A 26,321-nucleotide genomic window follows, 5' to 3' on the forward strand; every position below is an offset into this window, starting at 1 on the left:
CATATTTCTCGCACTGATTACTATAGTAATGTCACTGGTCCCCCTAAAAGTGTCACAAATGTCACTTAGGTGTCCAATCTGTCTGCCGCAATGTTGAAGTCCTGCTAAAAATCGTTGATCGCTAGTTGTCGCATTACTAGTAAAAAAATAAAAATGACATAAATCTCTCCCCTTATACTCTTATTGGGATTTTTTTTTTTAACAAAATATGTATCAGAATACAATGTGGCCTAAACTGATATAAAAATTTGATTTTTAAAAATTTTTTATTGGGAATGTTTTATAGCAGAACGTAAAAAATATTGTGTTTTTTTAAATTGTCGCTATTTTTGGTTTATAGTGCAAAATGTAAAAACCGCAGAGGTGATCAAATACTACCAAAAGAAAGCTCTATTTGTGGGGGAAAAAATTACATCAATTGTATTTGGGTACAGTGTCGCACGACCGCACAATTGTTAGTTAAAGTAAGGCAGTGCCAAATCGCAAAAAATGGCCTGGTCATTAAGGGGGTAAAACCTTCTGGAGCTGAAGTGGTTAATTGTTTCATTTTTGGATAATTTGTTATTTATGTTTTTGTTTTGGTGATAACGAACCGTAATTCTGAAAGTCATTTGTTTATTGAATCAATTACCACAAACACAATGACAATGTCTCTTCTGCTGCATCTCAAAACTCGTCTCCTCTGCTCAAATACATACAACACCCTTCTCAGGAATGCACTTTGCCAGTGGTTGTGCTGTATCACTACTGCTGGTAGCAGGAGAAACCTGATGTTTAGAGCTTGAATCCATTAGCACACTCACACACACAATGGGGTTTATTTACTAAAGCTGGAGCTAAAGCTGGAACGTGCAAAATCAGGCTCACTTGTGCACAGAAACCAATCAGCTTCCAGGTTTTATTGCCAAAGCTCACTCTGTTCTCAGGAATGCACTTTGCCAGCATTAGAAATCCAACCTCCAGCACAAAATGTATCAGCTGATTGGGCTATAAGATTTACTCTGAGTCAACCTGCTGTTTCATTGTACCTTTAACGAATTAACAAATCATGCCAAATTAATTTGTTATTTTTGTTATATTTTCTTTCGAATTAGTTGAAATTCAATACTTTTTTCTTCGGACATTCGGATGCATCAGAATGTCCAAAAGATGCAAGATTTGGCCAAATTTCCATTCATTATAAAACAAATTGCACATGTCTATGAAGTACTGTTGGGTGCTCATCGATGGAAGCCTTGCTGTGTCGGAGTTGCCTTGCCAGAGCCATTGAGCTTGTTTGACATTTTCCTTCATCTGACTACACTTGGAAGTCTAAAAGTTTTCAGCGCCTCTTTGAATATGTTGTTCTGGAGTTCATTGCCCAGGATGTCATAGACATACCCCCTGGGGTGCCTTGTCATATCAGCTTGGCCTTACATGGAAATGCTAATGTCGTGATGATCTCTGCAGCATTGAGGACCACCTACTGCCAGAAAAATAAAAGAGGACAAGGACCCAAAGCATTACATGACCGACCAATAGAGACCTAGAAAAATATTTTCATTTAAAAATTTTACAAACAATAAACAGGGTGCAATGCTTATGGGGGGCTGGGCTTTGAAGCACAAGCCTACCTTAATTGGTGAAAAAATAATCCACTTCAGGTTAACTATATAAATTGCAAATATATTTTCATTGTTTAAAGGTCTAGACTAGGGTTGAGCGAACACCTAGATGTCCGTGTTCGACGGGTTCGGCCGAACTTTAAAAAAAAGTCCGGGTCCGTGTCCCGGACTTTTACCGAACTTTTCCCGGACACCGAACCCCATTGAAGTCAATGGGGACCCGAACTTTAAGGCACTAAAATGGCTCTAAAACACCAAAGGAAAGGGCTAGAGTGCTGCAAATGGCAGCAAAATGTAATTAAGAGCATGGCAAGTGCTCTGCAAACAAATGTGGATAGGGAAATAACTTAAAACAACAAAAAAAAAACAGAAAAATAAAACAATGTTCTTCTTCATCTCTGAAGGACGAGGCCCATATGGAGTAGGAGGGAGGTTGAGGTGGTGGTGGATGTGGCGGTGACATAGGCGTGCGCACAGGGTGTGCTGGGTGTGCCTGGGCACACCCTAATCACCTAGGGCACATAGCATTGCCAGTGAGGAGATGGGAAAGATCTCCCTGGGACCTGCTCTGCTCTATTTCTCCTTGCCTACAGGTACATGGCCCCGATACATTACTCTCCCTGCTGGCAAACACATGCATGTGTATTTCAACTTTGGGGTGCACACCTTAATGCAATAGGCTGCGCACACCTATGGGCGGTGTAGGTGGAAGCGGCGGTGGAGGAGGACCAGGGCCGGATTAACAGCATCATGGGCTTGGTGCTGAGGATTTTGAAGGGCCTTAAGGGCCGTGCCTTGCCATGCACCCAGAGGAGGAAGGGTGCAGCCATGCATGCCTAATTCAACATGGGATGCTGTCTCTGAAGCCCATAAACACATCCATGCATCGCCAACTGTCCCTCCTTGTCCGGCCTTCACGCTGTGTGGGGAGGTTCTGAGGGTGCTGCCTGGGGAAGCGAGCATAGAAGCCAGACTTCTGTGTTTACAAGTGACAGAAGAGCGGTAACAGTGAATATGGCCAACCCGGGGCCTATATAAAAGGTAGGGGCCTGGAGCTGCAGCTCCAATAGCCCCTACATTAATCTGGCCCTGAGGAGGAGGATGAGGTAGCCAACACTGCTTCTTTTCAAAAATTTTAAATGAGGGTACACCCCAAAAGAGTGAGAAAGAGCAAAAATGGAACAATGGGTGGGTAAGGTCGGTATCCATTGCTATTCTGCATAAGGTACGGAAAAGTCCCGTGGGATCCATGCCTGGTTCATTTTAATGAACGTGAGCTTGTCCACATTGTCTCTGGACAGGCGGCTGCGCTTGTCTGTTATAACGCCCCCAGCCGTGCTAAATACCCGTTCAGATAATACACTGGCTGCAGGGCACGCCAGCACCTCCAAGGCGTAAAGGGCAAGCTCAGGCCATGTGCCCAATTTGGAGACCCAGAAGTTGAAGGGGGCAGACCCGTCATTCACTACATGTAGGCGTGTGCACACATACTGCTCCACCATGTTGGTAAAATGCTGCCTCCTGCTAAGACGTTCCATCTGAGCTGCTGGTGCTGCTGTTTGTTGTGGCGTGCTGACAAAGCTTTTCCACATTTCGGCCATGCTAACCCTGCCTTCTGAGGTGCTGGCGGTGCCCTGGTTGCGTTGGCGACCTCCTCCTCCTCCTCCTCTGCCTTGTGCTTCCACTGTGGCCCCGCTGTCAGATGGGAATGCCAGCAGCATGGCGTCTACCAGCGTGCGCTTGTACTCGCGCATCTTGCGATCGCGCTCCAGTGAGTGAATTAAGGACGGTACGTTGTCCTTGTAACGGGGATCCAGCAGCGTGGCCACCCAGTAATCAGCACAAGTTAGAATGTGGGCAACTCGGCGGTCGTTGTGGAGACACTGCAGCATGTAATCGCTCATGTGTGCCAGGCTGCCCAGAGGCGACGAAAGGCTGTCCTCTGTGGGAGGTGTATCGTCCGTGTCCTCTGTATCCCCCCAGCCACGCACCAGTGATGGCCATGAGCTGGCCTGGGTGCCACCCTGCTGTGAACATGGTTCCATCTCCTCCTCCAGCTCCTCCTCCTCCTCATCCTCCTCATCCTCCAGAACTGTGCCCCTGCTGGACAATTGCGTCCCTGGCGTTTGCGTGTGCAGGAACCCACCCTCGGAGCCCCTTGCGAATGACTGCCCTGAAAGCCTTGGAAATGTTACCTCTTCATCCTCCTCCTCCTCCTCATCCTGTGCCACATCCTCTTCCATCATCGCCCGAATTGTTTTTTCAAGGAGGCATAGAAGTGGGATAGTTAAGCTGAGAACGGCGTCATTGCCACTGGCCATGTTGGTGGAGTACTCAAAACAGCGCAACAAGGCACACAGGTCTCGCATGGAGGCCCAGTTATTGGTGGTGAAGTGGTGCTGTTCCGCAGAGCGACTCACGCGTGCGTGCTGCAGCTGAAACTCCACTATGGCCTGCTGCTGCTCGCACAGTCTTTCCAGCATGTGCAAGGTGGAGTTCCACCTTGTGGGCACGTCACATATGAGGCGGTGAGCGGGAAGGCCGAAGTTACGCTGCAGCGCTGCCAGGCGAGCAGCAGCAGGGTAAGAACGCCGAAAGTGCGCACAAACGGCCCGCAATTTCTGCAGCAGCTCTGACATATCGGGGTAGTTTTTAAGGAACCTCTGCACCACCAAATTCAGCACATGCGCCAGGCAAGGGATGTGCGTCAAACCGGCTAGGCCCAGAGCTGCTATGAGATTTCGCCCGTTATCACACACCACCAGGCCGGGCTTGAGGCTCGCTGGCAGCAACCACTCATTTGTCTGCTGTTCCATGCTCCTCCACAACTCCTGCGCGGTGTGTGGTTTGTCCCCCAAACAGGCAAGTTGTAAAACTGCCTGCTGTCGTTTACCCCTGGCCGTGCTGAAGTTGGTGGTGAAGGTGTTACGCTGTCCGGATGAGGAGGCGGTAGAGGATGAGGAAGCGGAGTAGGAGGAGTTACGAACAGGAGGCAAACTGAAGCGCCCTGCAATCCTCGGTGGTGGAAGGACATGCGCCAAATTGCTATCCGCCTCAGGCCCATCCGCCACTGCATTTACCCAGTGTGCCGTTAGGGAGATATAACGCCCCTGACCGTGCTTACTGGTCCACGTATCCGTAGTTAGGTGGACCTTGGCACAGATGGCGTTGCGCAGTGCACACCTGATATTTTCCCCCACTTGGTTGTGCAGGGAAGGGATGGCTTGCCTGGAAAAGTAGTGGCGGCTGGGCACGACGTACTGTGGGACAGCCACCGACATAAGGTTTTTAAAACTGTGCGTCTCCACCAGACGGAATGACAGCATTTCAAAGGCCAATAATTTTGAAATGCTGGCATTCAGGGCCAGGGATCGCGGGTGGGTAGGGGGGTACTTCCTCTTCCTCTCAAGTGTTTGGGAGATGGAAAGCTGAACGCTTCCACGGGACATTGTGGAGATGGTTGTTGGTGACCCAGGTGGTGGTGTTGCTGACAGATCGTCTGTTTGCGGGGTGGCAGGTGCCGGTATCACTACAGATGTGGCTGGAGCGGCCGAGACTGCAGCAGAAGAGGAAGCAGGATGAGCCAGAGACGTTTCTTGGTTTTGAAGGTGTGTACTCCACTGCAGCTCGTGCTTTGCACTTAGATGCCTGATCATGCAGGTTGTGCTCAGGTTGAGAAGGTTCATGCCTCGCTTCAAGCTCTGATTGCACAGGGTGCAAACCACTCGTGTCCTGTCATCAGCACATTTTCTAAAGAACTTCCACGCTAGAGAACTCCTTTGAGCTGACTTTGGTGCGCTCGTTCCCTTGCTGCGTTGGGCAGTAGCGGGCGTAGTGTCTAGGGCACGGCCGCTCCGCTTCTGCACCCTGCTCCCTCTTCTGCTGTGCTGGTGGCTCTGTGCGACCACCGCCTCTTCCTCCAAACTACTCAGGTCACCTGCATGACGTTCATTCCATGTGGGGTCGAGGACCTCATCGTCCTCCACATCATCTTCCACCCAGTCTTCACCCCTGCCCTCCTTGTCGGTCTCCACAATGCTGAACGCCGCAGCAGTTGGCACCTGCGTTTCGTCATCATCGGAGACGTGCTGCGATGATCCTTGCATGTACTCATCTTGAGAAATAAGTGGTTGGGCATCGCTGCACTCAATCTCTTCCACTTCTGGGGCAGGGCTAGGTGGATGGCCCTGGGAAACCCTGCTGACAGAGTCCTCAAAAAGAATAAGAGACTGCTGTATGGCTTGGGGCTCAGACTGCTGGCCTGATTTGCAAGGGGGTGAGGTGAAAGACGGTTGGACATTGGCTGCAGGTGCCAACTCTGACCTTTCTGCAGTAGACTGGGTGGGAGACAATGTGAAGGAACTGGAGGCACTGTCAGCAGCAAACCAATCTACTATCGCCTCAACTTGTTCTGGCCTCATCACTTCTAGGGGCGTTTGATGCCCTACCAAATACTGATGCAGGTTCTGTCGCCTACTCACACTTGAGGAAGGTGTTTCACTTGTGCGTGTAGCTGGCACAGATCGACCATGTCCTCTCCTTGCAACAGGAGCTCTACCAGCAGCACCACGACCCAGGCCACGGCCCTTATTTGACGGTCTCCTCATATTTCTGTAATTTAAGATCTTGCCCTAGAAAGGTTTTTATTGAATAGCGGAATAGAAAATATGATCCAAAAAAAGTGTATGTATATCACACGTACACAACCACACTAGGCCCCAATTACTATTGTTTGTACCCCTAAAAGGCTAGATGAGGAGTAGGGGGAGTATGGAACAGGCAGCACCCTCAAACCTTCAGAAGTATGAGATGAACCCCAACAACTTGGAAAGGTGGATCTCTCTCACACGTACCGACACAGACTATCCCGCAATTCAATTGATCCTCAAAGGTTTTTATTGAATAGCGGAATAGAAAATATGATCCAAAAAAAGTGTATGTATATCACACGTACACAACCACACTAGGCCCCAATTACTATTGTTTGTACCCCTAAAAGGCTAGGAGTAGGGGGAGTATGGAACAGGCAGCACCCTCAAACCTTCAGAAGTATGAGATGAACCCCAACAACTTGGAAAGGTGGATCTCTCTCACACGTACCAACACAGACTATCCCCCAATTTAACTGATCCCCAAAGGTTTTTGATTAAATAGCGGAATAGAAAATATGATCCCAAAAAAGTGTATGTATATCACACGTACACAACCACACTAGGCCCCAATTACTATTGTTTGTACCCCTAAAAGGCTAGGAGTAGGGGGAGTATGGAACAGGCAGCACCCTCAAACCTTCAGAAGTATGAGATGAACCCCAACAACTTGGAAAGGTGGATCTCTCTCACACGTACCAACACAGACTATCCCCCAATTTAACTGATCCCCAAAGGTTTTTGATTAAATAGCGGAATAGAAAATATGATCCCAAAAAAGTGTATGTATATCACACGTACACAACCACACTAGGCCCCAATTACTATTGTTTGTACCCCTAAAAGGCTAGGAGTAGGGGGAGTATGGAACAGGCAGCACCCTCAAACCTTCAGAAGTATGAGATGAACCCCAACAACTTGGAAAGGTGGATCTCTCTCACACGTACCAACACAGACTATCCCCCAATTTAACTGATCCCCAAAGGTTTTTGATTAAATAGCGGAATAGAAAATATGATCCCAAAAAAGTGTATGTATATCACACGTACACAACCACACTAGGCCCCAATTACTATTGTTTGTACCCCTAAAAGGCTAGGAGTAGGGGGAGTATGGAACAGGCAGCACCCTCAAACCTTCAGAAGTATGAGATGAACCCCAACAACTTGGAAAGGTGGATCTCTCTCACACGTACCAACACAGACTATCCCCCAATTTAACTGATCCCCAAAGGTTTTTGATTAAATAGCGGAATAGAAAATATGATCCCAAAAAAGTGTATGTATATCACACGTACACAACCACACTAGGCCCCAATTACTATTGTTTGTACCCCTAAAAGGCTAGGAGTAGGGGGAGTATGGAACAGGCAGCACCCTCAAACCTTCAGAAGTATGAGATGAACCCCAACAACTTGGAAAGGTGGATCTCTCTCACACGTACCAACACAGACTATCCCCCAATTTAACTGATCCCCAAAGGTTTTTGATTAAATAGCGGAATAGAAAATATGATCCCAAAAAAGTGTATGTATATCACACGTACACAACCACACTAGGCCCCAATTACTATTGTTTGTACCCCTAAAAGGCTAGGAGTAGGGGGAGTATGGAACAGGCAGCACCCTCAAACCTTCAGAAGTATGAGATGAACCCCAACAACTTGGAAAGGTGGATCTCTCTCACACGTACCAACACAGACTATCCCCCAATTTAACTGATCCCCAAAGGTTTTTGATTAAATAGCGGAATAGAAAATATGATCCCAAAAAAGTGTATGTATATCACACGTACACAACCACACTAGGCCCCAATTACTATTGTTTGTACCCCTAAAAGGCTAGGAGTAGGGGGAGTATGGAACAGGCAGCACCCTCAAACCTTCAGAAGTATGAGATGAACCCCAACAACTTGGAAAGGTGGATCTCTCTCACACGTACCAACACAGACTATCCCCCAATTTAACTGATCCCCAAAGGTTTTTGATTAAATAGCGGAATAGAAAATATGATCCAAAAAAAGTGTATGTATATCACACGTACACAACCACACTAGGCCCCAATTACTATTGTTTGTACCCCTAAAAGGCTAGGAGTAGGGGGAGTATGGAACAGGCAGCACCCTCAAACCTTCAGAAGTATGAGATGAACCCCAACAACTTGGAAAGGTGGATCTCTCTCACACGTACCAACACAGACTATCCCCCAATTTAACTGATCCCCAAAGGTTTTTGATTAAATAGCGGAATAGAAAATATGATCCCAAAAAAGTGTATGTATATCACACGTACACAACCACACTAGGCCCCAATTACTATTGTTTGTACCCCTAAAAGGCTAGGAGTAGGGGGAGTATGGAACAGGCAGCACCCTCAAACCTTCAGAAGTATGAGATGAACCCCAACAACTTGGAAAGGTGGATCTCTCTCACACGTACCAACACAGACTATCCCCCAATTTAACTGATCCCCAAAGGTTTTTGATTAAATAGCGGAATAGAAAATATGATCCCAAAAAAGTGTATGTATATCACACGTACACAACCACACTAGGCCCCAATTACTATTGTTTGTACCCCTAAAAGGCTAGGAGTAGGGGGAGTATGGAACAGGCAGCACCCTCAAACCTTCAGAAGTATGAGATGAACCCCAACAACTTGGAAAGGTGGATCTCTCTCACACGTACCAACACAGACTATCCCCCAATTTAACTGATCCCCAAAGGTTTTTGATTAAATAGCGGAATAGAAAATATGATCCCAAAAAAGTGTATGTATATCACACGTACACAACCACACTAGGCCCCAATTACTATTGTTTGTACCCCTAAAAGGCTAGGAGTAGGGGGAGTATGGAACAGGCAGCACCCTCAAACCTTCAGAAGTATGAGATGAACCCCAACAACTTGGAAAGGTGGATCTCTCTCACACGTACCAACACAGACTATCCCCCAATTTAACTGATCCCCAAAGGTTTTTGATTAAATAGCGGAATAGAAAATATGATCCCAAAAAAGTGTATGTATATCACACGTACACAACCACACTAGGCCCCAATTACTATTGTTTGTACCCCTAAAAGGCTAGATGAGGAGTAGGGGGAGTATGGAACAGGCAGCACCCTCAAACCTTCAGAAGTATGAGATTGTGTTCACTGTACCCCACAAAGATTGAGTTCACTGCACCCCACAATGATTGTGTTCACTGCACCCCACAAAGATTGTGTTCACTGCACCTCACAAAGATTGTGTTCACTGTACCCCCCAAAGATTGTGTTCACTGCACCCCACAAAGATTCTGTTCACTGTACCCCACAAAGATTGTGTTCACTGCACCCCAAAAAGATTGTGTTCACTGCACCCCAAAAAGGATGTTGTTCACTGCACCCCAAAAAGGATGTTGTTCACTCCACCCCAAAAAGATTGTGTTCACTGCACCCCACAAAGATTGTGTTCACTGCACCCCAAAAAGATTGTGTTCACTGCACCCCAAAAATGATTTTGTTCACTGCACCCCAAAAAGGATTTTGTTCACTGCACCCCAAAAAGGATGTTGTTCACTCCACCCCAAAAAGATTGTGTTCACTGCACCCCAAAAAGATTGTGTTCACTGCACCCCACAAAGGATTTTGTTCACTGCACCCCAAAAAGATTGTGTTCACTGCACCCCAAAAAGGATGTTGTTCACTGCACCCCAAAAAGGATTTTGTTCACTGCACCCCAAAAAGATTGTGTTCACTGCACCCCACAAAGGATTTTGTTCACTGCACCCCACAAAGATTGTGTTCACTGCACACCAAAAAGGATTGTGTTCACTGCACCCCAAAAAGATTTTGTTCACTGCACCCCAAAAAGATTGTGTTCACTGCAGCCCAAAAAGATTGTGTTCACTGCAGCCCAAAAAGATTGTGTTCACTGCAGCCCAAAAAGATTGTGTTCACTGCAGCTCACACACAGAAAAATGGATGTGGATCACTGACACCTGCCTATCTCCAATCCCACACCACACAGCAATATCGATTGTAGTTTGTAGAACACAGTTTCCCTAAAATTCAGCAGACTCTGTCCCTAACAGGATTGAGAAGAGATCGTAGATCAGGATTGAGTGCAGACCCCACCCCCCACACAGCAATATCGATTGTAGTTTGTAGAAGACACTGACCCTATAATTCAGCAGACTCTATCCCTAAAATGCCTACAACTCGCCCTGCCTAAACACTCCGACCTGTCCCTCAATTCTATCCGGACACAAATGGTTTTTTCCTGCCTATCTTTCCCTAATCAGCAGCCAGCACGTTGATGTGTGCTCTGTCCCTGAATCTAAGCAGCATAATGACGCCGCTGCGGCTGCCTCGAACTTATAAAGACTTGGTCACATGCTTCAGACGGCCAATCACAGCTACTGAGACATTTGCAGGCATGGCTGGGATGGCTTAAGGCACACCAGTTAAACGATTGTTGATTGGCTGTTGAAAGCCCGCCATGAAAAGAGCGCCAAAGCATGCAAAACCCGGAAATAAAACGACCGAACACGGATTTTTACCCGAACATACAGTAAAGTGTCCGTGTCCGTGTTCGGGTACAAAAAATCCAATTATTCGGTACGAACACGAATAATACAGTCCGTGTTCGCTCAACACTAGTCTAGACCAACCCATACGAATATAGTATACTTTCTTTAGCCCACAGAAATATGTTTCACCTTGAAGACGCTAATTGGGTGTGTTTGGTCTCTGGGAAAAATGTCTTCCTCTTTGGGAACAGGCTTCTTTACCTTATAAGAACTCCCTGGGGTGCAGTGCTATAGAGAGTTGGGCTTTGAAGTGAAAGTCTACCTTTAATGGTGAAAGAATAATACTCTTCAAGTTAACTATACAAATTGCAATTATACCATCATTCTTTAAAGGTCCAGCCCACCCCGTACGGATGCAGTGTTATACTTTATTTTACCCACAGAAATATGTTTCTACCTTGAACAGGCTAGTTAGATGTGTTTGGTCCCTGGGAAAAATGTCTTCCCCTTTGGGTACAGGCCTACTGTGCCTTATAGGAACTCCCTGGGATGAAGTGCTATGGAGGGTTGGACTTTGAAGTGAAAATCTACCTTTCTAGGTGAAAGAATAATCCTCTTCAGGTTAGCTATATAAATTGCAATTATATCATCATTCTTTAAAGGTCCAGCCCAACCCGTACAGATACAGTAGTTTACTTTCTTTAGCCCGTAGAAATATGTTTCTAATTTGAATAGGCTAGTTGGATGTGTTTGGTCCCTGGGCAAAATGTCTTTCCATTTGGGTACAGGCCAACTGTGCCTAATAAAAACTGCCTGGTTACTCCTGCTTCAGGTTGTTAACTCAAAGTTTTGGAGTCACTGGTTTAGGCCCCTTTCACACATACGGTCCGTTCAGTTCATCAGTTCAGTCACGTCAAAATGTATCAGTTTTCCATCCGTTTTTCATCCATTTTTCATCCATTTTTCATCAGTTGTCGTCCGTTTTTCGTCAGTTGTTATCAGTTTTTCATCCATTTTTCATCCGTTTTTCATCAGTTGTCATCCGTTTTTCGTCAGTTGTTCTCCGTTTTTCATCCGTTTTTCATCAGTTATCTGTTTTTCATCCGTTGTCATCCGTTTTTCATCCGTTGTCATCCATTTTTCGTCCGATCTGTTTTTTTTGACGGATGAAAAATAGAGCATTCATACGTTCAAAAAAACGGACATTGACGGAACCGGAAGAAAACGGATGTTAACTGATGATCATCCGTTGTCATCCGTTTTTACATAGAGATGCATTGATGTCCGTTTTTCATCCGTCAATGGATGGATGAAAAACGGACAAACGGACCGTATGTGTGAAAGGGGCCTTAAGGCTAGGTTCACATCTGTGTGGGTGATCGCTGCTGTGGGACCACACCTGTTCCTGCAGCCACAATCATCCACACAGAAAAATGCAGGAGATGTATGTCCATTAATCCTATTGGCACACCGCATGAACTGGAAATCGCTCCCGCGCTGGGAACCACTCTGCACTTGTGGTTGCCATGTGGCCTGCAATTCCAAAAATGGAACATGGACCTTTTCCCTGTGTTTCAGGAGGCATGACAGCCCATTCAAATGAATCCTATTGGCACGCCGCATGAACTGGAAATCGCTCCCAAGCTGGGAACCACTCTACACCTGTGCTTGCCAAGTGGCCTACAATTCCAAAAATGAAACGTGGACCTTTTCCCTGTGTTTCAGGAGGCATGACAGCCCATTCAAATGAATGAACTGCTGTGCCCAAGCAAAATGTGGCTCGCAGAGTCAACTAGCATTTTTAGCAATGGGTCTGCAATACAGCCTGCATATACTTTCTGTACAAGTTTATTTTAAAGCTCAGACAGCCAATTTTGTTTTGGTCACAAACAATAGGCAACGGTTAGAATCCTTATTGGGTATTTATTGCCATCTGTTTCCCTGTTAGTGAGATGTTTCCTACCATCCTGTCTGGACATGAAGTGATGAGAAATCTCTTTAATAAGTAAATACAAAAATATGTGCAGCGCTAGAAGAAAAAAATTCCCAACAAAATAAATTGTCCAATCGCAGGAAACATTCCACAAGTAACGTAAACAATTGATGGTGAGAAAAAGTCCAATATATAATGGTGCAAATCATATATAAGTGCAGCAAATCCCATCACCAGTGAAGGTAGAAATATATTGCGCTCACCAGATGGATGGGACCCCAAAACACCATATAGTGTAGGAGTCAAACAGGCTTAAAAATGATGGAGTGTCCCCACAGATTTTTCACCGATTCCAACGGCAACCATGCAAATCTCCGGTAGATGGAATAGTTCAGAGATTCCCCTTCCACATGGTGGGTGGTAAAACCTAAAAAAATGGAGGGACATATAGCGTAATATTGCTAAAATCAATTTAATATCAATAAAGCTGATACACTTACAGACATCCGTGAAAGACAGGCATATAAGATGTAAAACAGCTGGGCTGACCAAGTCCTCTTTACATGTTTCGGCATAAATGCCTTTTTCAAAAGATAAAGTCAGCAGGTAGCCAGTGTTCATATATATATAGAGGTAGAATTAATTGGGTACACCTGTAGGAAGTAGGCGGTGGACTGCATGGAAACCGGAAGTAAAACCGGCGTGTGTTCCAAGCCTCACTAACTAGCCTCATAGTGAGGCTTGGAACACACGCCGGTTTTACTTCCGGTTTCCATGCAGTCCACCGCCTACTTCCTACAGGTGTACCCAATTAATTCTACCTCTATATATATATGAACACTGGCTACCTGCTGACTTTATCTTTTGAAAAAGGCATTTATGCCGAAACATGTAAAGAGGACTTGGTCAGCCCAGCTGTTTTACATCTTATATGCCTGTCTTTCACGGATGTCTGTAAGTGTATCAGCTTTATTGATATTAAATTGATTTTAGCAATATTACGCTATATGTCCCTCCATTTTTTTCGGTTTTACCACCCACCATGTGGAAGGGGAATCTCTGAACTATTCCATCTACCGGAGATTTGCATGGTTGCCGTTGGAATCGGTGAAAAATCTGTGGGGACACTCCATCATTTTTAAGCCTGTTTGACTCCTACACTATATGGTGTTTTGGGGTCCCATCCATCTGGTGAGCGCAATATATTTCTACCTTCACTGGTGACGGGATTTGCTGCACTTATATATGATTTGCACCATTATATATTGGACTTTTTCTCACCATCAATTGTTTACGTTACTTGTGGAATGTTTCCTGCGATTGGACAATTTATTTTGTTGGGAATTTTTTTCTTCTAGCGCTGCACATATTTTTGTATTTATTGATTTATCACCCTCCTTAGTTCAGTGATTGATGTCAGCTGCTTACATTTTTTAAGTTAGCGCAATAATCTCTATTTTATTCTCTTTAATAAGGACACAAACAAAAATTCAAAAAACACATTTTTAATTGAGTGAAGAAAGGTTTGAGAATCTGATAATGGTGTTGCTGTTCATACCACCCAGTCTGGGTCACAACTGCATCCCCCAATTTCTTCTTCCCCAATGCATCCCCCAATTTATTCTCCCAGCATCACAGAACATCAACAAGAAGTGAGATCACTAACAGAAATTAACATTTTTTTTATCCCTATCCACACTATCCAAACCAAAAATGGCCTAATGTAGGTTTTAAATTGATAGCATTCCTATGGAAGTGAAAATGTATCTAAATCCTTTTTTTAGTTCAATCTTTGTTTATTAGAAAAGAAGGAAAGTACACATTTTTGTAGTACAGGACAGAGAACAAGAAAAAAGAATACAAACAGATATGGCAATCACAGCATACATCAGTAGTCAACAACAATAGCGTGTCTTCTGAGAGAACCTCCAGGCCCATAAGGACCCAAGCGGAGTGAAGCGGCACTTGAAAATACCTGTCATATCCTAGGAGGGTACCTGGCGGCTATAGCAGACAAGTAATAAAAAAAAACAGTGGTTTAACTCAGTGCAGCAGGTATCTAAACTAGAGAGGCTACCAAGTGTTGAGGTCAGAGGGCCATGACAAGGCACTATGTTGGGTAATGTGGAAGAGTAATAGGCGTGAACGGAGGAAAGACCACAATCGTGGTCAATGACATACAAGAGAGGCGAGGAAGGACCAGCAAGTACAGGTAAAGAAGAGAGATCAGAGAGGGGTAGGGGTGCTGCGCACATCCCACTACGTTCCACTCCAGGTAACACTGCGGCATCAATCCAGGACTTGAAGGCATCCGAACACCGGAACATGTCCCAGGACATCCATGTGGCGGAGAAACGCTCTTCTCTGCCCCCCTTCCCTGCCAACAAATTTTCCATGTCCCTAATGGCACCCAATTCCAGGGTCCACTCCAGCCTAGTGGGTATATGGTTGGTTTTCCAATGTCTGGGGATCACGGCCCTGACAGCTGCCAAGAAGAACCTGAGAACATCCCTCTTAATGGAGCGGAAGGAGCCAGGCACCAGGACAACAAGGCCAGTTCCCATGTGGCAGAGATCGTGGTCGCCCGTAGCTGGCAGTACAGAGCAATGATGTCGGCCCATAGCCGGTAGATCTGAGGACAGTCCCACCAAATATGCAAAATTGTGCCCCTAGACGACATACACCTCTAAATCCTTTTTTAGTTGTGGATGGAGTGGTAAAGGGTTACACCCCTTTTTAGCTTTTTTTGCTGTCTGTGTTACCATGTAGATTTTCAGTCTATCTATTTCTCCTAGTAACTGCTGTTACCAGGACTGAAAGCAAGGGAAAATCCAAACTTTTGAGTTGTCACCAGAACAGTAAGAGAGAGGAAATTTTCTAATTTTGGACTGCTGGACAATTTCCTTTATTTTGGGGGGGAAGTGAAGGGAAGCCATCCCAGTGGGATGCAGGATAGACAGATTAGATAGATAGATAGATAGATAGATAGATAGATAGATAGATAGATAGATAGATAGATAGATAGATAGATAGATAGATAGATAGATAGATAGATAGATAGATAGATAGATAGATAGATAGATAGATAGATAGATAGATAGATAGATAGATAGATAGATAGATAGATAGATAGATAGATAGATAGATAGATAGATAGATAGATAGATAGATAGATAGATAGATAGATAGATAGATAGATAGATAGATAGATAGATAGATAGATAGATAGATAGATCTGTAATTTAGCAAACATTTTTGATTTCTGAGTAAATTGAGCTGGTTCTGGAGAACCTCTTTAAAGCATCAAAAATTGTATCCTTACAGATCCAGGCTGCAAAGACCATATACATTTCCCTAAGAGTATGAGCCTTAGCACTCTTGCTCTGTCTGCATTCTTGGTAGAGTTTGCCCAGGGCAGCTTTTATATTACCAGACCTATAATCTATGATCTTTCAACTATAATATGCTGAGGGGGTATAACAGATATGTGCAAGAGACCATCTGGATACACTAACAAAGTTTCATCTTTTTTTTTTCCCACAGTAGATTGAGGTCGATAGGCTAACGTTAGACAGAGAGGCCTCTCTTGCTATCTCCAACAAAATATGAAATTATTTTCTTATGAGAAAAAGTATTTTACTTTGTAATTCATATAATGGAGAACATACTGCAAGCTGTGTGTCTCAAGATTGAAGGGAAATTTGAGGATGAGAATACAGAGAACACAGAGAATTATCATTGCGGAGAAAGAGAAGGTGAAGATTAAAACCCATAATGTTCCTAGAGCCTGTTTGTTCTACAGAGAGTATTTATCAATCACATTTCTCATAACAGAGAGGGGATTCTTGTTACCTGCTTAGATGACCTCAAGAACAGCTGTGAATATGGAAACCCCTCCTCATTAGGAGGCAATGGCTGTTGTAAACTGATTTCATGTCACAAGGCAGATCAATTCAGACTGAATTTCCCAGCATACAATTAAATACCAGATGGGATAAATTGGATACTCTGTGATTTTAGACCAGAATTACATTCATTTATGGTCAGTTAAAGTGGTATTAAATCCCAAAGCAAACATTTAAACTATTGCAGCTTACCAATTCTTAGATGTGATGGTTGCATTTGTTTTCTTCTTTAGGCTTTCTTCTATTTTCATCTGGTGATCCAACCAGTTTTTTTTTTCAAGTTCTTTTGCAGAATGTATCAGTTACAGAAATTAGACAATCCATTTATTACTAGCAGGGGTGTTTGCAATGGTCAGGTTTATTTATTTATGTAAAATCTTTATCCAAAAAAAAAAACAACAAAAACTGTTTGCTATAACTACTTAATAATAAAGCATTAGCTGGAGCTTGGCTTCAATTTGTTAGTGTTAGACATGTGCAATTTGTTTCATTACGAATCAAAAGTCGGATGAAATTTGTGTGATTCAAAGATTCGGATGTATTAGAATCTCCGAAACACAATAGAAATTATTTTCAGTGAATCCGAAATAAAATTAATAATAAATAATTCATAATTATTAATAAATAGTTAAACCAAACAAATGAATTTGTATTCATTTGTTTCATTCGGATTACATGATGTAAATGTTTGGGTCTTTTGTTAATGTTTGAAGCATCTGAAATAAGTAACATAATGAATGATCCGAATAGATTCAAATCCTTTTTTTTTTATTCTAGTTAGCGTAGCGAGAATATTCTACTAAGATTCTTTTTGTATTGGGGTTGAACTTGAGAGACCTTTCGTTTCATTTAATTAAGTTTCTTACGATGCACTTCTCAACATGAGATGCTTCAAAGTGAACGTTTGATGTGCTTGCTGTGTTGCACCATTGCATTGCCCTTTAACCACTTGCCAAATTACGGCTACAGCACGGCCGCCCAGTTCTGGGAGAACTTCACATGATGTCCTCCCGTGATCGCATCCACCGCATGCACGCTGTGGTGCATAGGCGGTGCACTCTGTGATCGCTGTGTCCTTACAGGGTAAAGAGTCAATCACAGCAGCCCTTTACCATGTGATCAGCTGTGTCAATCACAGCTGAACATGATGTACACACAAGTCGGTTTTTGGCTTTCCTTTCCTTGGGCTGACAGCATGGGCAAAGGAGGGTAGAGCCAATAACCGGCTTGTGTGAAAGGGACATCTACACTGTTAATCAGAGCACTGCAGCAGGTTGGATCAGTTCTGAGGAAGGGGGCTTTTCCCCCGATACATGTCAGCTTTCTAACCACAGCGTTTTGGACACTCCTGTGCTGGAGTAGTGATTTTATATGCGTGTATCTTTTCATGTTTGTGAGTATGTTTTTGGCAATTTTATTAATAAAAATGGTGTTAGTGATAATGCACAAGGGGTTTGTACCCTCCTGTGTCTTTCTACAGTACATACCAAGGGATGACATGGGCTGGCATGTATACACATCATCAGTTTTCAGCATCTGTCTGTATTTGCTAAGGGGTGCTCACTGCACACTGTTTTACCACATTAGCATTTAGTTAGTTTATGGGCACAATTTTTCTTGATTACAGTTATTTTAGGTATTGCCCCTGCTTGACTCCTGCCTAAACTCTGCCTGCCCTGACCTTTCTGTGACTCCTGACCTTAACACTATTCTATGTTTCAACTTTGAGGCTTAGTTTTTGGTAATCCTTTGCAACAACCCCAGGTGCAGTTCTTACCTACACATCTGTCTCATCCTTTGATACTTACAACACCCATAAGGCTTGGCTTTAGTTGAACCTACCATCATAGCTTGCCCCATAGTGTGGAACAGACACCTAACCTAGACACTTTTGTTCTAGGAGCATTTGCATATAGAACCATGCAATAAAGTGCATTTTAATGATGTCTGTAACAATTCTATAAGTAGGCATCCATGGATTCCCAGAAGCCATGCCATTAATGCTCCCAAGCTACATCACAGTATCTAAAAGAGATAAAGGTGCATTATCCTCATCAGTGTGACCAAATTTATGGTGCCCACAACTCCATAAAAAAATACCATAACATAGCATTTTTTATAATCAGGTCACTCCAACCAACCTGACTGTTGCTACAGGTGTTCTTTGCCAAGAGGTGTACTTTAGCAACCCTCCCTAGATAGTTGAATAGATTTTTCCTGGTTATAATGGTCCATAAGGTTCTTAGCTGTCCCAAGGCGGAACACTGCTCCAAGCCAGGGCAACATTCTCTATTACATGTGAGAAGGTGTTACTTCATCAACGGCCATTGGCCACACTTATCCAACAACAGGGACCCTTTTTTCCTAATCAAAAAGTTTTAAAGGGAGATAATCTGCTACCTAATTCAGAGTAAACAGAACACCCATGCACTAATAGTATGATTTAAAAAAAATAAAAAAAATAAACATCATCGGAGACCTTTATAAAACATGTGTGGGCAGAAAACCTAGCATTTTCTGTCACATGTTATATACATGCATTTTTGCTAATTACTTACTTCACACAATAGAAAAATGGGGCAATTATATGTTATCAAAAAAATGAGCTATAGTAGAAGACACATATTGGGAATCAATATGCAAGAAGCTGAAATTGCCTTATATTCAGCAAGCATGGATTTAATAATGTCTCTTCTTAAAATAACTAAATTTGCATGTTATATTACTTCATTATATTTTATTATAATTCTATGATTTTATCTTTGTATTTATTGTTTTCTATACAGTAACACATCTTGTGGCAATACCGACGTTCCACCCTCCCTCATTAAGCCACATGGGATGAAAGCTTGCTTGTGTACCTGTCAAATATAATGCAGTCCAAGTGATATACTTCCTTATAAACTTTTTTTTTTTTTTGTACACATTTTACTTTACTCCCTCTGACATTCTTGCTTTTCTTTTTCTTTCATTTTATACCTTATTTTTCCTTTTTTTTATAAGGGTTCATACAGTTAGCAATTTGCCCATTTTAATGTACTTAACATGCAGATATTTTGTAATTTTAAATTCTATGTCTTGTCAAAAAGGTAGTTGTTCACCTTTAATTTAACTACCGTATATACTCGAGTATAAGCCGACCTGAATATAAGCCGAGGCACCTAATTTTACTACAAAAAAGTAGGAAAACGTATTGACACGAGTATAAGCCTAGGGTGGGAAATGCAGCAGTTACTGGACCCAACTGGACCACCACAAGACACAAAACAAGGGCTGCAGGCATGGTACAGGAGATGCAGGGGTGTGGGCATGGTACAGGAGATGCAGGGCTGTGGGCATGGTACAGGAGATGGTACAGAAGATGGCACAGGCATGGCACAAGAGATGGTTTAGGCATGGCACAGGTGATGGTATGGGCATGGCACAGGTGATGGTACAGGCATGGTACAGGAGATGGTACAGGCATGGTACAGGTGATGGTACAGACATGGCACAGGAGATGGTACAGGCATGGCACAGGAGATAGTACAAGCATGGCACAGGTGGTGGTAGAGGCATGACACAGGTGATGGTACAGGCATGGCACAGGTGATGGTACAGGCATGGCACAGGTGATAGTACAGGCATTCCTGATTGATGGCGCACTAAGCGTGCCGTCAATCAATACAGCTACGTGCCATGTCTTTGTCAGAGTTACGTTGTAATCCTGCAAGATTGCTGACCATTCACCAGTTCCTTAGTTTAACTTTACTGTGCATGTACGAGATTACTGCATTGACGTACCAGAAGCACAGAAGTTTGGGTGGGGAAGGGAGCCAGAGGATTCCATAAAGATGGCGGCGGCTTCAGGCAGAACGGGCTACAATAATTATAAACTGCAGAAATTGTAAGAACAATTACCGGACACTCTGGATTATCCCTGTGTTTGAAATTGCATGCAATTCTAATATTATGCTTTTAGTGGAAACGTTGCATTGAGTTTACTACCGCTATAGGATTTTTAGTTTTTTGGTTAAATTGAGGAATAGTTATAACCCCATTGGGGAGATTTTCTTCTTCACCTCCTGTTCTTTGACACTTGTACGAGAAATGGAAGAGACCGTTGTCACCAGGAAAGGGAGAAACAGGCATCAGTAAAAAGAAAAAAAAAACTGTTAGAAATTCTAACCCTTTCCTACTCTTCTATGAATGTGTTTTTGTTTTTGCTTGTTTCCCCATTGAAAAGATGTTCAATCATATCCTGGAGATTAGTTCTATCACTCTATCTCTTACTGACTGCTTGCTACGGGCACTGCTCCAGTTTTGCAAATCAAATTATTCAAACTGAGGCTGTTTTTTCAAAGACAGGAGAAAAGAAGGCATTAGTGGAAATGCTGGAGTCCTTGATTGTAGCACCCACCTGTTAAGGCAAGTACACATAATCAGTTCACGTGGCAGCCATAATTGCCTTCACAGCAGCACTTGGTGATCAGCAGCACTCTTTTAAAAGTGCATAATTTAGTACAGAAAAATCTACAAAGTCAGTACTCCATCCTCTTGTAAAGCCTCATACTGATCTTTGTATTGATCACACCCATGAAGGCAGCCTATTAAAATCAATGACAGGCAGCTAGCTGCACATATCTCCAAGGGAATCCTGGAGTGTACATTCATGCGGGTCTGATGCATGGATAAGAATGCAAACCGTCTTTCAGTTGGTACGCCCGTGTGAATGAAGCCTAAAACTTTTTGTAGCACTCTCTAGTGTGCTCACTAGTGTTAGTGCAGGCAAATGTAAGTTATGACTCATGGTAACTCTGGCACCTCTTCTGGATATGGAAGCTGGAAGAAGCTTCTAGAAGTTAGTGGGTGGAGGCCAGGAGGTGCTGATCTGCTTACTTAAGGGAACTTGGCCAATCCCCAGGCAGAATGTCCTTTTAGGGTGGTTAGATCAGCTCTTAAATATGGTGTAGCCATGCCAGCAGGGGAGTCAGGTGGAAGATGGAGCGCTGAGGAGGCTGTTGGTGGCCTAGAAGGGGACCCCTGGGTCTGAAGGGGGCTCTGCCTCCAGGCTGGGCTCAGGCTGGCTTTGGAAGATCCCAACAGGGTCTCGGTTTGAGGGGAAATCTTGCCTAACAAGCAGCAGGGAGCAAGGAGGACAGAGTGAGTGTGTCAGCACACCCAGGTATTCACAAGGGGAAAGATTGCTATATATAGCAAGATTTCTGAAGGACAGCACTGTGCTTAACACTTTCTATCCCTTACCCTGGGAGCAGCCATGTGGGCTGGTCATTTATGCAGGCAGTGGAGCTGGGAGCAGTTGTACAAAGGACAGGAGATACTCCTGCATTCAGTTTACAAAAGACTGTGCTTTTTTTCTAAAGGGGACTAAGAGCTCCTAGTCCTCAAGGGACTTTTTGCAGCTGATCCTAAGGACTATATGTGTCTAGGAGGAAAATCAGTCTAGGATCTTTACCTTGTGCAGAGGAAGGAAGTTGTCCACATTCATTGTTTCTGTCAAGTTGGGCATCCCATAACCCCTCTACCCCATCCAAGGTTTCAACTCTAATAAAAACAACAAAAAAAATAAGCACAGAGACTGACTTCTTGTGTCCGGAAGTAAAAAAAGCTTGCTGCATGGTTGTGGAATAGGAGAGACAATTACCAGCAGCCCTTGATGGGGCAGTGCTACACTTTAATTGTACATATTAGGTAAAGGAATGTTGTCCCCTGTAATTGCATTTTGGCCAATCCTGACCCTATACTGATTACTGAGTAAAACCCAGAAAACCTCAAAAATGGAACAGGACTTTAAAGGTAGTTGGTCTCTCAAAACAATACATAAAGACACCTAAATAATAGAAATCAATAGCTTTTTTAATGGGCTAAAAAGTATTTTATTTTGGAATGTGGTATTCTTATAGTCATAGAACATAATACCCAACATTTGTGCAAAAAAAAAATGAAATGCTTTCTTAGACGCGTGTATTGGTACTAAATATAACACTGTCCAAATTTGGCCCAGAAAGGTGTTGATAACCAAAAGTTCTTTAAGAACCATTGAACTTATAGAACATAATCCCTACTGTGTCCCTGAGGAAGCCCTCTTTGGGTGATACACGTTGGGATTTGCTTTTCAAGCTGGTTAGCAACACCTTACTAAACCAAATTTAGCCAGGCTTTGACTAAGGCCAGGACTGGTCAAAACATTTTAGCAAGGAACACCTTTCTTTTACCTGATAAAAAAGATTTTACCAGTGGATGGACTGCTTCATGAATCCACATCTTAAAGTGTATGTAAAGCCAAAACTGTAATTTTGTATTTTTTTGCTAGAGTAGAGTATAATTAGAACTCCTGTCAGGTTTGTGTGTGTGTGTGTGTGTGTGTGTGTGTGTGTTTTTTTTTTTTACCATATGTTGAAATCTGTATTTTTTCTAGAAATTACTGTAACTCCCCCACAATAGATTTTTTTTGAAAGCAGAGAACCTGGAGAATAAAACGGTGGTAGTTGCAATTTTTATGTCGCATATCTGCAAAATTTGGGTTTGATTAGGGGAATCTGATTTCATGCCATTATTATTCGGTAATCGGGAGATCTTGACCAGTCTCCTTATCCATCATTTTATGGAATGTGTGTGTGTCTATTCATGTGTGCTGTGTGAAGGTGGGTGTGTCCCTTCCTTCCAATCAGCTCTCACTGAGTGTAACATCATCTTCCCTGCTTTCTCAAAGCTCAGACAAGCTGTAAACTGATCCAGAGGAAGGGAAAAAAAAACATCCAATAAAGTATGATCCATCTACCCATAAATATTAGTATTTAGTTATATTTTGTGCATTTGGGATACAATCCAGTCTTTTTTTAAAGCAATCTACTGAGCTGGCCAGAACCAGCTCATTGAGGGAGTATATTCCAAATTTTCACAGCTCTGACTGTGAAGAAGCCTTTCTGTATTTGGAAGTTAACTCTGTTTTCCTCCAAATGTAAAGAGTGCCCTCTTGTCTTCTGTGATGTCCTTAAAGCGGAGTTCCGGGCAAAAAAAAAATATTTACCTAAAAATAGGGCTAGTGCATTTAAGCAATGATAGCCTTTGAACTGTCCCCTGTTTCACTTCCCTTTTAGAAGAAATACTTACCTTGAAAATGTCTTGTCCAGCACTGCCATGTCAGGTGTGGGCAGCTGAAGCCGGAATCGTCCTCTTCGGTGTCCTCTTCGGTGACGTCGGAAGAGGACATGCCCAGAAGCTGTTCAGCAGGGAATGATACGCCTGAACCGGAAGTGACAAGCGGGGGCCGGTGCAGGCGCATTGACTCCTGGGATCGATGACGCTCATCTCCCAGGAGTCAATGCAAGGAGGAAGTGACGGCACGGGCGTGGCCGAGATGGAGGAAGAAGAAGGAAGGTAAGTATATTTTTATTAAAAACAAGGTAAGTGAAACAAAAAAAAAATTAAATATCCAATTCTTTTTCAGATTCATCTAAGCTAGCGGACATGCAAAAATAGTTTTTAGGGTGGAACTCTGCTTTAAAGTGAAAACCTCTACACCAAGTTCACTATATGGACCACTTACTGTATGTATTTATACATGTTGAATATATCCCCTCTCCTCTTCTCAAGAGAGAATAAATTCAGCTCAACTAATGTAGGAGGATTTGTTTATTCTCTGTGTTTTACACTTGAGGATACTCACTTCACTGAGTATATGGAAGGTCTGATACCACATTAACCATGAACTATGGCCCTAGAATTGTTGTTCTCACTCTGACATTCATGGCGATACCTGAAATTAGTGGTGCAATTGATGTTTACATGTGTTCGCCCTACACTGTGCTTTAATTTGGATGTGTGGGGGTGACAGAGGTGCTTTAAATTTTTGTATTGATTTTTATTTTTAGTTTATTTCTTTTTTTAAAAAGGGGCTAAGAAGCCCCCATGTGATAGCATTGTCAGCTTGTCAGCTGCAGCGTGAGTTCCAAACGAGTGTGGAGAGCGGCCGCAGAGCATGGTGACGTCACGTCTGATCCCACCCAGACCAGACCAGACATGACGTCACCACACTCTCTGGCCACTCTCCATACTCGTTTGAGATTCACACTGCAGCTTGTGTTTTGGATCCTATATATGCTTGTTCGCTTATTTTAAATGTGAGTGCACTTTTTAATCAATAAATTAGCGTTTATTAAACTAGATTACGCTATGATTCCTTCCATCTGCTTTATGTAAACTGGGACCGATATATGGATTGGAAGCATGCCAGAATGAACAGTATTGATGGGTCTTGCATTTTTGGGAATCATATCTCCCCAAAGCGTTTTAGGCTTTTCCATTAAATTGGAAGCTATTTGATTCTGGTAAGCAGCCATTCCTTTCTTTTAAGTGTTGGTGTTCACATACAAAGGATTTGGGAATACTGGCTCTCCTACACATGCTGGGACTTGTGGTGCTTTTTCTATGGAACATGTTTATTTAGTCACTGGAATCAATATTTTTCTTCTTTCTTCTATGGACACTTTATGTACTTATATGATCATTTGTATTCATATTTTTCATTATGTATGACACTTCTTTTGTGCCTTTTTGTCAATTTTTATCACTATACTAGCGCTGCACTTTATGTTTATATATTGGTTGTAATAAACACTTCTCTAGATATTCACATGGAGGTTTGCAGTAGTAAAATAAAATTATTTTACTTGATTGAGGTTAGCAAAGAAATATAACAGTCCAGATATTGGCAAAGGCATAGTCTAATAATTGGTTTGAATTAGATTACATAGCAGTAGTCAGGAGGCATGAAGTGTCTTGTGGTTCATCCCCAGTAATGTTCAGTCCTTCTCCTATTTTCTCAATCAAATCTCCTATGATGGTGCACTACACTCCCTAAAGGGGAGAGTCAGGGGAAAAACCAAATCTTCTCCCTCTAGTTCCATGCCTGGGACCCCCAATGCTGCCCCTCCCCCGAAGGGAAAACCCCAGCACCCAAAGCAAGCCCCTTTTATAACCCCAATTTTTCCCACCTTAAAGAGGTACTCTTTGGGTGCAGAAAAAACTGAATTTTATGCTAGGCATATTTAAAAGCCCCAAATGTGCATGAGGCCTTAACCACTTCAGCTTCGGAAGATTACCCCCCCCCCCCCCTTCCTGACCAGGCCATTTTTTGCTATAAGGCGCTGCTTTCCTTTAACTGACAATTGCGCGGTCATGGGACCCAAATAAAATGTTTGTCCTTTTTTCCCACAAATAGAGCTTTCTTTCAGTGGTATTTAACCTCCTCTGTGTTTTTTATTTTTTGCACTTTAAATAAAAAAAGGCAGACAAAAAAAAATGTTCTTCTTCAATTTAGGCTGAAATGTATTCTGTTACACATTTTTGTTAAAAAAAACAACTATTCCCCCTCTTTATCTGTCTGTAAATTTGTTACAGCAGGCCTTTCTCCTTGAAAATTAAAGGGAATGGAACTCGTTAAAATGTAATTACACCTTTTTATTCTTACCCCCACAAATCCTTTTTGAGGATCGACCAACGACCATATTCTTCTCCCGGTGGCATCTTTTCCCATCCTGCTGGGATCCTGTATCCAGCCAATTCCTGGTCTGACCATTGTGCAGTAACCACTTCTATATCATCCTTAACACTGCAATCTATGGACAGGATTCGGTGCATGAAGGAAGCCCAATTTACTAATAAGTTATACTGCTTTGACATTCAATTTTATATTAAGGACTATCTTCTGCACAACACCA

Source organism: Pelophylax lessonae, assembly GCF_965119305.1.
Source record: "Pelophylax lessonae genome assembly, chromosome: 4".
NCBI lineage: Eukaryota > Metazoa > Chordata > Amphibia > Anura > Ranidae > Pelophylax > Pelophylax lessonae.